The following is a 12,858-nucleotide window of genomic DNA, read 5'->3' as shown; positions in this document are numbered from 1 at the left end:
AGACTGCAAGAAGAGACAAAGAAGGACACCACATAATCATAAAGGGAACAATCCGACAAAAATATGTAAGAACTGTCAATATTTACGCACCCAACATGAGAGGAACCCAAATACACAAAACAGCTCATAACAAACATAAAAGAAGTAATCTATAGTATTACAGTAATAGTAAGGGACTTGAACACCCCGCTTATATTTATATCTATGCACAGATCATCCAAACAGAAAATCAATAGTGGCTCTGAATGACATATTGGACTAGATGGATCTAACAGAAATATTCAAAACATTCTACCCTAAAAGAATAGAATACATATTCTTTTCAAATGCACATGGAACATTCTCCAGAATAGATCACATGTGAGGCCACAAAACGAATTACAACAAATTCAGGAAGACTGAAGTCATACCATGCACCTTCTCTGATCACAATGCTACACAACTAGAAGTCAACCACAAGAGAAAATCTGGAAAGAACACAAATACATGGAGGGTGAATAACATGCTACTAAACAATGAGTCAACCAAGAAATCAAAGAACAAATTAAAAAATACATGGAGACAAATGAAAATGAAAACACAACAATCCAAAGTATTCAGAATCCAGCAAAAGCTGTTTTAAGAGGGACATTTATAGCAACATGGGATAATTCAAGAAGCAAGAAAAATCTCAAATGAACAACCTAACCTTATACCTAAAGGAACTAGAAAAAGCACAAGCAAAACCCAAAACCAGTAGAAGGAAGGAAATAATAAAGATTAGAGCAGAAATAAATGAAAGAGAAACTAAAAAAAAAAAAAATAGAGAAGATCTATGAAACCAGGAGTTGGCTCTTTGAAAAGATCAAGAAAATTGTTAAGACTTTAGCCAGACTTGGGTGGCTCAGTCCGTTAAGCAACTGCTTTCAGCTCAGGTCATAATACCAGAGTCTTGGGATCAAGCCCCACATTGGGCTCCTTGCTTCTCCCTCTCCCTCAGCTCGTATGTGTTCTCCCTCTCTCTCAAACAAGTAAAATCTTAAAAAAAAAAAAAAAAAAAAAAAAAAAAGACATGCCTGTGTAGCTCAGTCAGTTAAGTGTCTGCCTTCAGCTCGGATCATGATCCCAGGGTCCTGGGATTGAACCCCAAGTCAGGGTCTCTGCTCAGCAGGGAGCCTGCTTCTCCCTTTCCTTCTGCTTGCCACTCCGCCTACTTGTGTTCACTCTTCCTCTCTCTCTGTCAGATAAGTAAATAAATCTTTTAAAAAAAGACTTTAGCCAGACCCTCCCCCCAAAAAAAGGAGAGAGAAGACTCAAACAAAATCAGAAATGAAAAAGGAGAAATAACCAACACACAGAAATACAAAGGATAAGAAAAAAAGATAAAAAATTATATGCCATGAAATTGGACAACTTAGAAGAAATGGATAAATTCCTAGAAACACAACCTCCCCAAAACAAATTAGGAAGAAATAGAAAATTTAACAGACTGATTGCCAGCAATGACATTGAATCAGTAATCCACAAACTCCCAACAAACAAATGTCCAGGACCGGATGGCTTCACAGGTGAATTCTACCAAACATTTATTTTTTTGAAGATTTTATTTATTTATTTGAGATTCAGAGCATGAGTAGGGGGAAGGGGCAGAGGGAAACGGAGAAGCAGAATCCCCACTGAACAAGGAGGCTGATGCATGGCTTGATCCCAGGACCCTGGGGTCATAACCTGAGCCAAAAGCAGACACTTAACTAACTTACAAAGCTATAGCAATCAAAACAGTATGGTATGGACACAAAAAGAGACACACAGATCAACTAAACAGAATAGGGAGCCCAGAAATAAACCCATGATTAAATGGAGTCAATTAATCTTCAACAAAGGAGGAAAGAATATGCAATGGGGAAAGGTCTCTTCAACAAATGGTGTTGGGAAAACTGGACAGCTACATGCAAAAAGTGAAACTGGACCACTTTCTTACACCATACGCAAAAGTAACCTCAGAATAGGTTAAGAACCTGAAACCATAAAAATCCTAGAAAAGAACAAAGGCAGTAATTTCTCTGACATCAGCCATAACAACATCTTTCTAGATTTATGTCTCCTGAAGCAAGGGAAACAAAAGCAAAAAATAAAACTATTGGGACTACATCAAAATAAAAAGTTTCTATACAGCAAAGGAGTCAGGCAACAAAACTAAAAGACAACTACTGAATGGGAGAAGATATTTGCAAATAACACAACCGATAAAGGGTTAGTATGCAAAATATATAAAAAACCTATATAACACCAAAAAACCCCTAAACAATCTAATTAAATAATGGGCAAAAACATGCACAGATATTTCCCCAAAGAAGACATTCAGATGGCCAACAGACACATGAAAAGATGTTCAATATCACTCATCATCATGGAAAATGCAAATCTAAAGTATGAGACATCACCTCACACGTGTCAGAATGGCTAAAATCAAAAACACAAGAAACAAGTGTTGGTGAGGATGTGGAGAAAAACCAGAGTGTTCTGATTACTGTAGCTTTATAGTAAGTCTTGAAGTCAGGTAGTGTCAGTTCTATGACTTTGTTCTTCTCTAATACTGAGTTGGCTATTCCTGGTCTTTTGCCTCTCCATATAAACTTTACAATCAGTTTGTCAATATTCACAAAATAACTTGCTGGGATTATGACTGGGACTGCATTGGATCTCTGCATCAAGTTGGGAAGAACAGATGTCATGTCAATATTGAATCTTCTTAACCATGACATGGAACGTCTCTTCCACTTATTCTTCTTTGATATCTTTCTTCAAAGCTTTATAGATTTCCTCAATAGATCTTGTACATTTTTTTATGTTATACCTAAGTATTTCATTTTAGGGGGTGCTAATGTAAATATTAATCTGTTTTTAACTTAAAACTTTACTTGTTCATTGATAGCATATAAAAACCCAACTAACTTTTGTACGTTAACCTTTTATCTTGCAGCCTTGCTATAGTCCCCATAAATTTTTAACCAGTTTGTCAATTTCTACAAAAAGTCTACTGATATTATGATTGTGTTGAATTCATAGATCAATTTGGGAAGAATAGACATCTTAGAAATACTGAATCTGGGGCACCTGGGTGACTCAATGGGTAAAGCTTCTGCCTTTGGCTCAGGTCATGGTCTCAGGGTCCTGGGATTGAGCCTCGCGTTGGCCTCTCTGCTCAGAGGGGAGCCTGCTTCCCCCTCTCTCTCTGCCTGTCTCTCTGCCTACTTGTGATCTCTCTGTCAAATAAATAAATAAAATCTAAAAAAAAAAAAAAAAGAAATACTGAATCTTCCAATCTTCCAATGGTACATACCTCCATTAATTTCTCTCAACAATGTTTTGTAGTTTTCAGCATAGAGAACCTCTATTTTTTAAAGATTCTATTTATTTATTTTGACAGAGTGAGAGCACGAGCTGGGGGAGCAATAAAGGCAGAGGGAGAAACAGATTCTCCACTGAGCAGGGAGCCCAATGAGGGGCTCAATCCCAGGACCCTGGGATCACGACCTGAGTCAAAGCCAAATGCTTAGCCAACTGAGCCACCCAGTTGCCTCGAGAACAACTTTTTACATAAAATTTATCCCTGTTTTATGTGTTTTGATGCTATTATAAATGGAAATATTTTAAAGGCATTTTTTAAAAAAAGATTTGCTTATTTTATTTTAGAGAGAGAGAGAGAAAGCAAGCATAAGAACAGAGGCAGAGACACAAAGGAGAGAAGCAGACTACCCACTGAGTGAGGAGACCAATGCAAAGCTCAGTCTCAGGAACCTGAGATCATGACATGAGCTGAAATGGACTCGATGCTTAACCAACTGAGCCAACCAGGCATCCCAAATGCAATTTTTTTTTTTAAAGTAAGTTCTACACCCAAAGTGGGACTCAAATTCATAACCCCAAGTTCAGGAGTCATTTGTTCCACCAACTAAGCCATCCAGGTACCCTAGAACTGTTTTTTAAGTTTTATTTTCCAGTTGTTTGCCACTAGTATATCAAAATATTTTTTTTGTTTATAGACTTTATATCCTGTGACCTTGTTACATACACATATTTTTCTAATACTATTTGCAGATTCCCTAATTTTGTATATAAACAATCATTTCATCTGTAAATAAAGACAGTTTTACTTATGTCTTTTACTTATGCCTCCCAACTTCTATGCCTTTCATTTTTCTTGCTTTATTACATTGGCTAGGACCCCCACTGTGATTTTATAAATGGTATTTTCAAAGACTTCTTATGAAATAAGAAAATGCTTACTATAAGTGAGAAATATAAGACATACTATGGAAAATGGTATTTATGAAAATATATAGGTAAAGAAAAAAAGACCTTAAGGAAAAATATTTAAATGTTAATAGTAATTATCTCCAGAAGTATGGGTGATATATGTTTCTTTCATTATTCTTTGTTTTATATCACACATATAAAATAGTTCATAAGAAAAAATTAATTTTAAATGCCCATAGAGTAATTAAATACTAAAGAACTTAGATTTGATATATCAAATAAATACAGAAAAGTCTAGAATGCCTTAAAAAATAAAATTCCTGCCAATGATTAAGCTATACAGCTTATGCTCTTTATATCTGGTAATCAATATGCAAAGAAATTATTCCTTTTTGAGTGGGAATAAAAGGTATGGAGAAATCAAAGTGGGGGTTTTTTTCCAATTAATAAAGACAACTGATGCCATTTAGTTTTTTAGCTTCCCCAAAACAAGTGATTTTATTCAGGAAATCCTTTCAGAAAGTTTGGAGCAAAACAAAAAGCAACTGACTGGACTTACACTTTATAATATTACCTAACTAAATTAATTTAATTCTATGAGATAGGAATTCCCTTATTATCCCCACTTTCAAACTGAGAAAACTGGTTTTCAAATGTTACATCTTGTGTAAAAGTTAGGGTTTAGCATTGACCTGACTTTAAAGTCTGTGTTTTCAATCACTATATGTACCTATTTAGAGTAAAATTGATTTTAATAACATAAGTAACACAGCATAAATATCATTTTAATCTGTTTGGAAAAGAACATCATCATACAAATAGCTTTTGTTTAAAGAACATTTTAAAATAATATTCTAGCTCTTCAAGTACTTCCACAATGAGACCCTTATATCAGTAAATATTAGAAGAAAATACAATCTGGGAAATCATTACACTAGACCTATCATTCCATAGCCAACTATTCATCTCAAAACAAAATGGCATTACAATAGTAAAATGAATGTCAATGATGTGTAAATCATGGTATCAAGCCTAAAAATATAAATTGCATACTATCTTAGTCCATTTGGGATGCTCTAACAAAATACCACAGAACTGGGTGGCTTATTTATTTCTCATAGTTCTGGAAACTGTTAAGTCCATGATGAGTGTCCTAGCTTTGTCAGGTTCTGGGCCCTCTTTCAGGTTCCAGACTTCTTGCATTCTCACATGGCATAAGGACCTAGAAAGGTCTGTGAAGTCTCTGTTAAAAGGGTACTAATCCCATTTGTGAAGGTTCCATCCACATGACCTAAGCATCCCGAAGGTCCCATCTCCTAATACCAGCACACTGAGCATTAAGATTCCAACATATGGATGTCTGGGGAAACATAAATATTGACATCACAGCATACAGCTAATGGCCAAATTTATTCTAAATTTCACCTTAGAAATTTAGCCCTAAAAACATGGAAAAAGTTCAGAAAAAAAGAAAGTGCAGATAGGAAACATTTATAAAAAGGTTCAAACAAACACAAATTGAAATTATATACCATTTCATTAACTATTAAATTGGCTAAAATATTTAAAGTAATTAAAATTCCCAAGGCTAGCAAAGTATAGGAAGTTGGTGTCTTCACTTAGAAATGCTACATTACATGACACAATGTTTTTAAAACCAATTTCAGGAACCATAAAAAATGTTCACAGACTAAGTTAATTCTATTTTAGGGAAATTAGCCTAAATTTCTCAATTAAGTAAAAAGCTATATACATTAAGCTATTCATCCCAGTGACATTTACATTAGCATTTATTGAGAACTATGTACTCGGAACAACCACTATGCTACATGCATTATGTGTATTACCTCATTTAATCCTCAAAACAGCTTTATGAGTTAGCTTCTTTCAAAAGATCAAAAACTTGCTCAAAGACACACCTATGAGTTCCTAATCATTGCAACTCACCATTATTCATAATAATGGAAGGAAAAACTAAACTTAAATGCCTAAAAATATTAAAATGATTATGGTTAAATGAAATGATTAAAATGATCAAATTTAAAATAATGAAAATGATTACTATTAAAATGATTAATGATACAAAATGAAAATGATACATCTTATGGACAATTTACCCATTAAAAATAAGGACTAGAAGACTATGTCATAACATGAAAAAATACTTACATATTAAGTTAAAAAAACTAGTAGGACAAAACTATATATATTGTGATTACAACTACATTAAAAATACATCAGGGGGGAGTTTGCAGAGAATATAATAAAATGCCAAGATTTATCATGCAAGAAGTGTTTTCTTTTTCTCTGTTTTCTAATATTCTAAAATGGGTAATATTGCTTCTATTAACAGAAAGCTCCTTTTAAAAATAATTCATGTGTGGGGGGCAAACGTTAAAATCTGGCTACATGTTGTTTTATTTTTTCAAGAGACTCAACAAACCAGTAACTATTTGGTCTCACTTGGTCTGACTCCTGTCCTTTAACATAACTTTATCATAATGCTTGCAAATAATGTACCAGTAAATAAAGCAGCCATATCAAGCATTTTAAAGAAGGAAGCCAATTAAGCCAAAAGATGAAAAGTTCTTTGGTTGGCTCTGTGGCTTGATGTCATTAGTTAAATTGGCTAATTATTTCCACATTATAAAACAACCCTGGACATTATTTTTTTTTTTTTTAAGATTTTATCTATTTGTCAGAGAGAGAATACAAGCAGGGAGAGTGACAGGCAGAGGGAGTAGCAGGCTCCCTGCTGAGCAACGAGCCCAGTGTGGGACTCAATTCCAGGACCCTGGGATCATGACCGGAGCCGAAGGCAGACGCTTAACCAACTGAGCCACCCAGGTGTTCCCCAGACATGCTTTAGAGAAAGAAATAGAAAGCAGAATATTTTAATGGATCAGAACCTTTTAAAAATATTGTGTCAAATCCTCATTTACTCCCTCAAAAAAGGTAGAGAGACTAGTAGCCACTGCTGCATATTCAGTGGGCTCCAGGAAGGAAAGATATGATCACTCAAGTCTCCAACAAGGGAATATACATTTGAGCCCCATACTACTACTGGTTCCCAAACCAAAAGGATGTAAGTTGAGAATGAAGGGAGAAAAAACTTGATCATTTTTCCAAACGTACACCTGCTTCTTCACACAACCTCAACAACTCAACCACCAAATGTGATACAGGCTATAGATTTCTTCAACTTGTGGTATAAGAGTAAAGTAAAAAGTTGTCAAAGGAAGAGAGAAATTAGTATCTGTTCATTTATTGAGCATAAACGAGAGTTGGTTATGTAAAAAGCTAATATCATAGGCAAACCTGGGGCAAAATAGTATACTATAGAGTAAACCATATTACTATTGAATAGTGGGTAAGAGTGTCTGCAGCCAATCTGTCTAGGTTCATATATCCCACTCAACCACTTACTAGCTTTGTGATTTTGAACAAGTTACTTCACCTTTTCATGTATAAAATGAAATGTTTGCTATTAGTATAATGATCACCACCACTAAGAAAAAGGCACAAAAATAACATAGATCCCGGAGGTGCCTGAGTAGCTCAGCGGGTTAAACCTCTGCTTTCAGCTCAGGTCATGATCTCAGGGTCCTGGGATCGAGCCCGGTGTCAGGGTCTCTGCTCAGCAGGGAGCCTGCTCCTCCCTCTCTCTGCCTGTCTCTGCCTACTTGTGATCTCTCTCTCTGTGTCAAATTAAAGACAAACAAACAAAAAAATAACATAGATCCCAAAGAGATAAGAATACAAATATTTTTAAATCATAAAAATGTATCAATGAAATTAAAAAATAAAATGAAATGCCTAACACATAGCAGTTTGCTCAATAAATATGTACTGGATGAATGACTGAAATGGAGTAAGAAATAATTTGTATGTGTTCGTATATTTTTTTTTAAATACACTGAGCCTAGCTGGCTCAGGGTGTTAAGTGCCTGACTCTTGATTTTGGCTCAGGACATGATTTCAGGGTTGTGATATCAAGCCCCACAGTGGTCTCCACACATAAAATTTTCTCTCATCTCCCTCTACCCCTCCCTTACCTTAAAAAAAAAAAATATATATATATATATATATATATATGGAATTGACCCTAGGAGAAACAAAATTTAAACCAAACATCATCAAAGAAAACAAGTTTGTTATAAAAAATATTTTCCACTCCCCTTCCTCCACCCAAAATACCAGGTTCAGATGACTTTTTTTTTAAACAGGTTAGTTTTACCAAATCTCCAAAGAACAGATATAAAAAGTTCCATAACAGAAATGGATAAACCTATCCAACTCATTTTACAAAGCTAATATAATGATCTTGCTACCAAAACAGGACAAAGACAACAGAAACCAATCTCACTGAGAATACAGATGTAAAAACTAAGTCCAGGATATATAAAACTTCATGATAAAACTGTGATGGAACTGCAAGGCTGTTTCATAAGAAGGTCTACCTTCTTTCATAAGGTCAGACCTCTTTCCTAAGAAGGTCTACCACTGCAAGTCATCATATTAACAGATTTTAAACACCATATCATAATTCCAAAAGATACAGTATCTCTCTGCCTGCTTCTCTGCCTACTTGTGATCTCTCTCTGTCAAACAAATAAACAAACAAAAAAAAATCTAAAAAAAAAAAAAAAGGATTGCAAGAAAAACCATCAAAATGTTAAAAATTATTAGCCTTGAATGGTGGACTTACAATTTTTATTTTTTTCTTTATATTTTACTACATTCTCCTGCAGTTCTACAATAAATATATTTGGTTAAAGTGAAGAGTTAATTTATAAGGGACTAGGGAATTGAGTGAAAAAGAATAAGTAAGAGCAGTGAATAGAGATTGCTCCCTTAAATTTACGGAAGAAAGGAGAAAAATAGATAGTAGGATTGAGGACTGGTTGTCTTTTTTCCTTCTTTTCTAAGACTGGAAAAGACTTGGTAACATATGCACATAGGGCAAAGAAGCCAGTGTAACATTGGCAAAGATTTAAAGAGCAAAAATGATGTGACATAGGTTCAACATGAAGGGACTAAAGCCCAGAGAAATAGCACATTTATCCTTTTTTATAGGATGAGAAATACTTCTGGAAATATAGAATATGTTCATGTTTATTTACATGATGCTTTATGCTTTTAAAAATTGGTTTCTCATTACAAAATTAAAGCTAATTGTGAAAGAGACCATGTTTTTCACTTTATATATCAGAAAATTAAGGTACAGAGATGAAAAGCAGAATTTAAAAACTGGATCTTGAAATTTGTTTACACTGTGAAACCCTACCTTTTATATTCTGAGAATCCCAAGTACAAAAAGATCAAGATAACCAAACTCACACCAAGTAGTTAATGTCAGAGTCAGGACTACAACCAGTATTCTTCAAAATGTATTTGACATATTTTTTTTAAGATTTTATTTATTTATTTGAGAGAGAAAGAGAAAAACATGAGCAGGGGAGGAGGAGACTCCCACTGAGCAAGAAGTGTGACACTGGGCTCTATTCCAGGACCCTGGGATCATGACCTCTCGCCGAAGGCAGGTGCTTAATCAACTGCACCACCCAGGTACCCCAATATTTATTCTACATCTTAATGCTAACTACAGACATTTAGATAAGTTTGTGAACTTTTTGTATGAATTTTTTAAATAAATACCTATACCTACTTTATCAAAAGCACTTCCTTATAATATAAAAGCATTTTATAATAAAACAATTACAAATTAGGTTCTACATACAGTCAAACTTCTAAAAAATAATATTGCAGATGAAGTAGTTGCCATAAGACTGATTTGTCTAAGCCTATGAAGCTAATAGACAGATTTTCTCATTACAACTTAGTATTTCAAATTTAAGTTACAAAGAGAATTTATAGAAATACCACTTGGACAATCTCAATCTTCCCCGTAAAAACAGAAGGTAAATTTGTTTAGATGAGTTCAAGTAGGTTGAAACATACAGTATCAAAATTAAACGATTTTTAACTTTATAAGGGTTTTCAATAAATAAAAGAATAATTATTGAAAACCCTTATAAAGTTAAAAATTCTACTTATATTTGTAGTGTGCCCAGTGTTACGATTTATACTAGCAACATTTGGCAGCTTGGAAATAAGAATGGGAAAAACAAACAGAAGGGGTTTATTCAAGCTTAAAGGCGGTAAGGAAAGATAGAAAATCAAGGCAGCAGGGGATTATACTGGCCCAAGTGGTTAATTAACCATGGGTAGGGAGGCCAGAAGCAGTGTCAATATAGAGAAGGAAAGGGGAAAATGACAGTTCAAAAAATGTCAATTTCGTATAACTACTTCTTTTTTCTTTCTTTTAAAATTTTATTTACATTCAAGCTAGTTAACATATAGTGTAGTTTAGTTTCAGGGGTAGAATTTAGTGATTCATCACTTACATGTAACACCCAGTGTTTATTACAAGTGTCCTCTTTAATGCTCAACACCTGTTTACCCCCCATCCACATACCCACCTCCCCTCCAGCAACCCTTTGTTCCCTATAGTTAAGAGTTTCTTATGGTTCAATGAGATACCACCTCACACCATTCAGAATGGCTAAAAGTAACAAGTCAGGAAATGACAGATGCTGGCGAGAATGCAGAGAAAGGGGAACCCTCCTACACTGTTGGTGGGAATGCAAGCTGGTGCAACCACTCTGGTAAACAGCATGGGGTTTCTCAAAAAGTTGAAAATAGAGCTACCCTATGATCCAGCAATTGCACTACTGGGTATTTACCCTAAAGATACAAATGTAGTGATCCAAAGGGGCACATGCACCCGAATGTTTATAGCTGCAATGTCCACAATAGCTAAACTATGGAAAGAACCTAGATGTCCATCAACAGATGAATGGATGAAGATGTGATATATACACACAATGGAATACTACGCAGCCATCAAAAGAAACAAAATCTGGGCGCCTGGGTGGCTCAGTGGGTTAAGCCACTGCCTTCAGCTCAGGTCATGATCTCAGGATCCTGGGATCGAGTCCCGCATCGGGATCCCTGCTCAGCAGGGAGCCTGCTTCCTTCTCTCTCTCTCTGCCTGCCTATCTGTCTACTGTGAACTCTCTCTGTCAAATAAATAAATAAAATCTTAAAAAAAAAAAAAGAAAGAAACGAAATCTTGCCATTTGCAATGATGTGGATGGAACCAGAGGGTATTATGCTGAGCGAAATAAATCAATCAGAGAAAGACGATTATCATATGATCTCCCAGATATGAAGAATTTGAGAGGCAACGTGGGGGGGCTTAGGGGGTAGGGAAGGAAAAAATGAAGTAAGATGGGATCAGGAGGGAGACACAACATGAGACTCTTAATCTCACAAAACAAACCGAGGGTTGCTGGGGGAAGGAGGACAGGGAGAGGGTGGTTGGGTTATGGACATTAGGGAGGGTATGTGCTATGGTGAGTGCTGTGAAGTGTGTAAACCTGGTGATTCACAGACCTGTACCCTTGGGGCAAATAATACATTAAATGTTATAAAAAATTAAAAATTAAAAAAAAGTTTATGGTTTGCCTCCATTTCTGTTTTTATCTTATTTTTCCTTCCCTTCCCCTATGTTCACCTGTTTTGTTTCTTAAATTCCACAAGTGAAATCATATGGTATTTGTTTTCCTCGAACTTATTTCACTTGGCATAATACAATCTATTTCCATCCATGATGTTGCAAATAGCAACATTCTTTCTGATGGCTCAGGAATATTCCAGCCTGTGTGCTTGCGTGTGCATGTGTGTGTGTGTACATCATATCTTTAACCACCCATCAGCCAATGGACATTTGAGCTCTTTCCATATTTTGGATACCATGGATAGTACTGCTATAAACACTGGGGGGGGGATTTATTTTAAACCTGGTATATAATCCACACCATATATTTCACTATTCTAAGTGCCTTTTAGGACACTCACAAGGTTATACAACAATCACCACTAACTCCAGAACATTTTCACTACACCAAGAAGAAAAACTCATACCCATTAATACTAACCCCCCATTCCTCCCTTCTCCCTCTACTCTCCTTTGTACATTTCATATAAATAGAATCATACAATGTGTGGCGTTCTGTATCCAGCTTCTTTCACTTAGCGTATTTCCAATTTTCATCCATGTTGTAACATATACCAAGACTTCATTATTTTTAATGGCTGAATACTACTCCATTGTGTGAATAGAGCACATCTCGCTCATTAATTAACGGACATTTGTGTTGTTTTCAGTTTTGGGCTATTATGTATAATGCTGCCATAAATATTAGTGCATGAGATTTTGTGTGGACACTGCTGAGTAAAGATAACTCTATGTTTAACTCTTTTCGAGGAACCTCCAAACTGTTTTTTCAAAGTGGCTGCACCGGGACGCCTGGGTGGCTCAGTTGGTTAAGCAGCTGCCTTTGGCTCAGGTCATGATCCCAGCGTCCTGGGATCGAGTCCCACATCAGGTTCCTTGCTCCGCAGGGAGCCTGCTTCTCCCTCTGACTCTGCCTTCCACTCTGTCTGCCTGTGCTCGCTCTCTGACAAAAAAATAAAATAAAATCTTCAAAAAAAAAAAATCAGGTAAATCAAAGTGGCTGCACCATTTTACATTCCTACCAACAAAGTACGAGG

The 12,858-nt window shown here is 35.6% G+C and overlaps 1 protein-coding gene across 8 annotated transcripts in view; it reads right to left on the bottom strand.

Moving 5' to 3' along the window:
- The window catches only part of CUNH11orf80 (chromosome unknown C11orf80 homolog), a 98,784-nt gene that overhangs the window by 69,224 nt on the left and 16,702 nt on the right, over window positions 1-12,858 (bottom strand). The window lies entirely within an intron of this gene.

The sequence above is a fragment of the Mustela putorius genome, unplaced genomic scaffold (assembly GCF_011764305.1).
Source record: "Mustela putorius furo isolate JIRA1106 unplaced genomic scaffold, ASM1176430v1.1 tig00000127_pilon_pilon_pilon, whole genome shotgun sequence".
Taxonomy (NCBI): Eukaryota; Metazoa; Chordata; class Mammalia; order Carnivora; family Mustelidae; genus Mustela; species Mustela putorius.
Note: the sequence above shows the minus strand (reverse complement) of the source record. Positions and strands in the feature narration are given on the sequence as shown.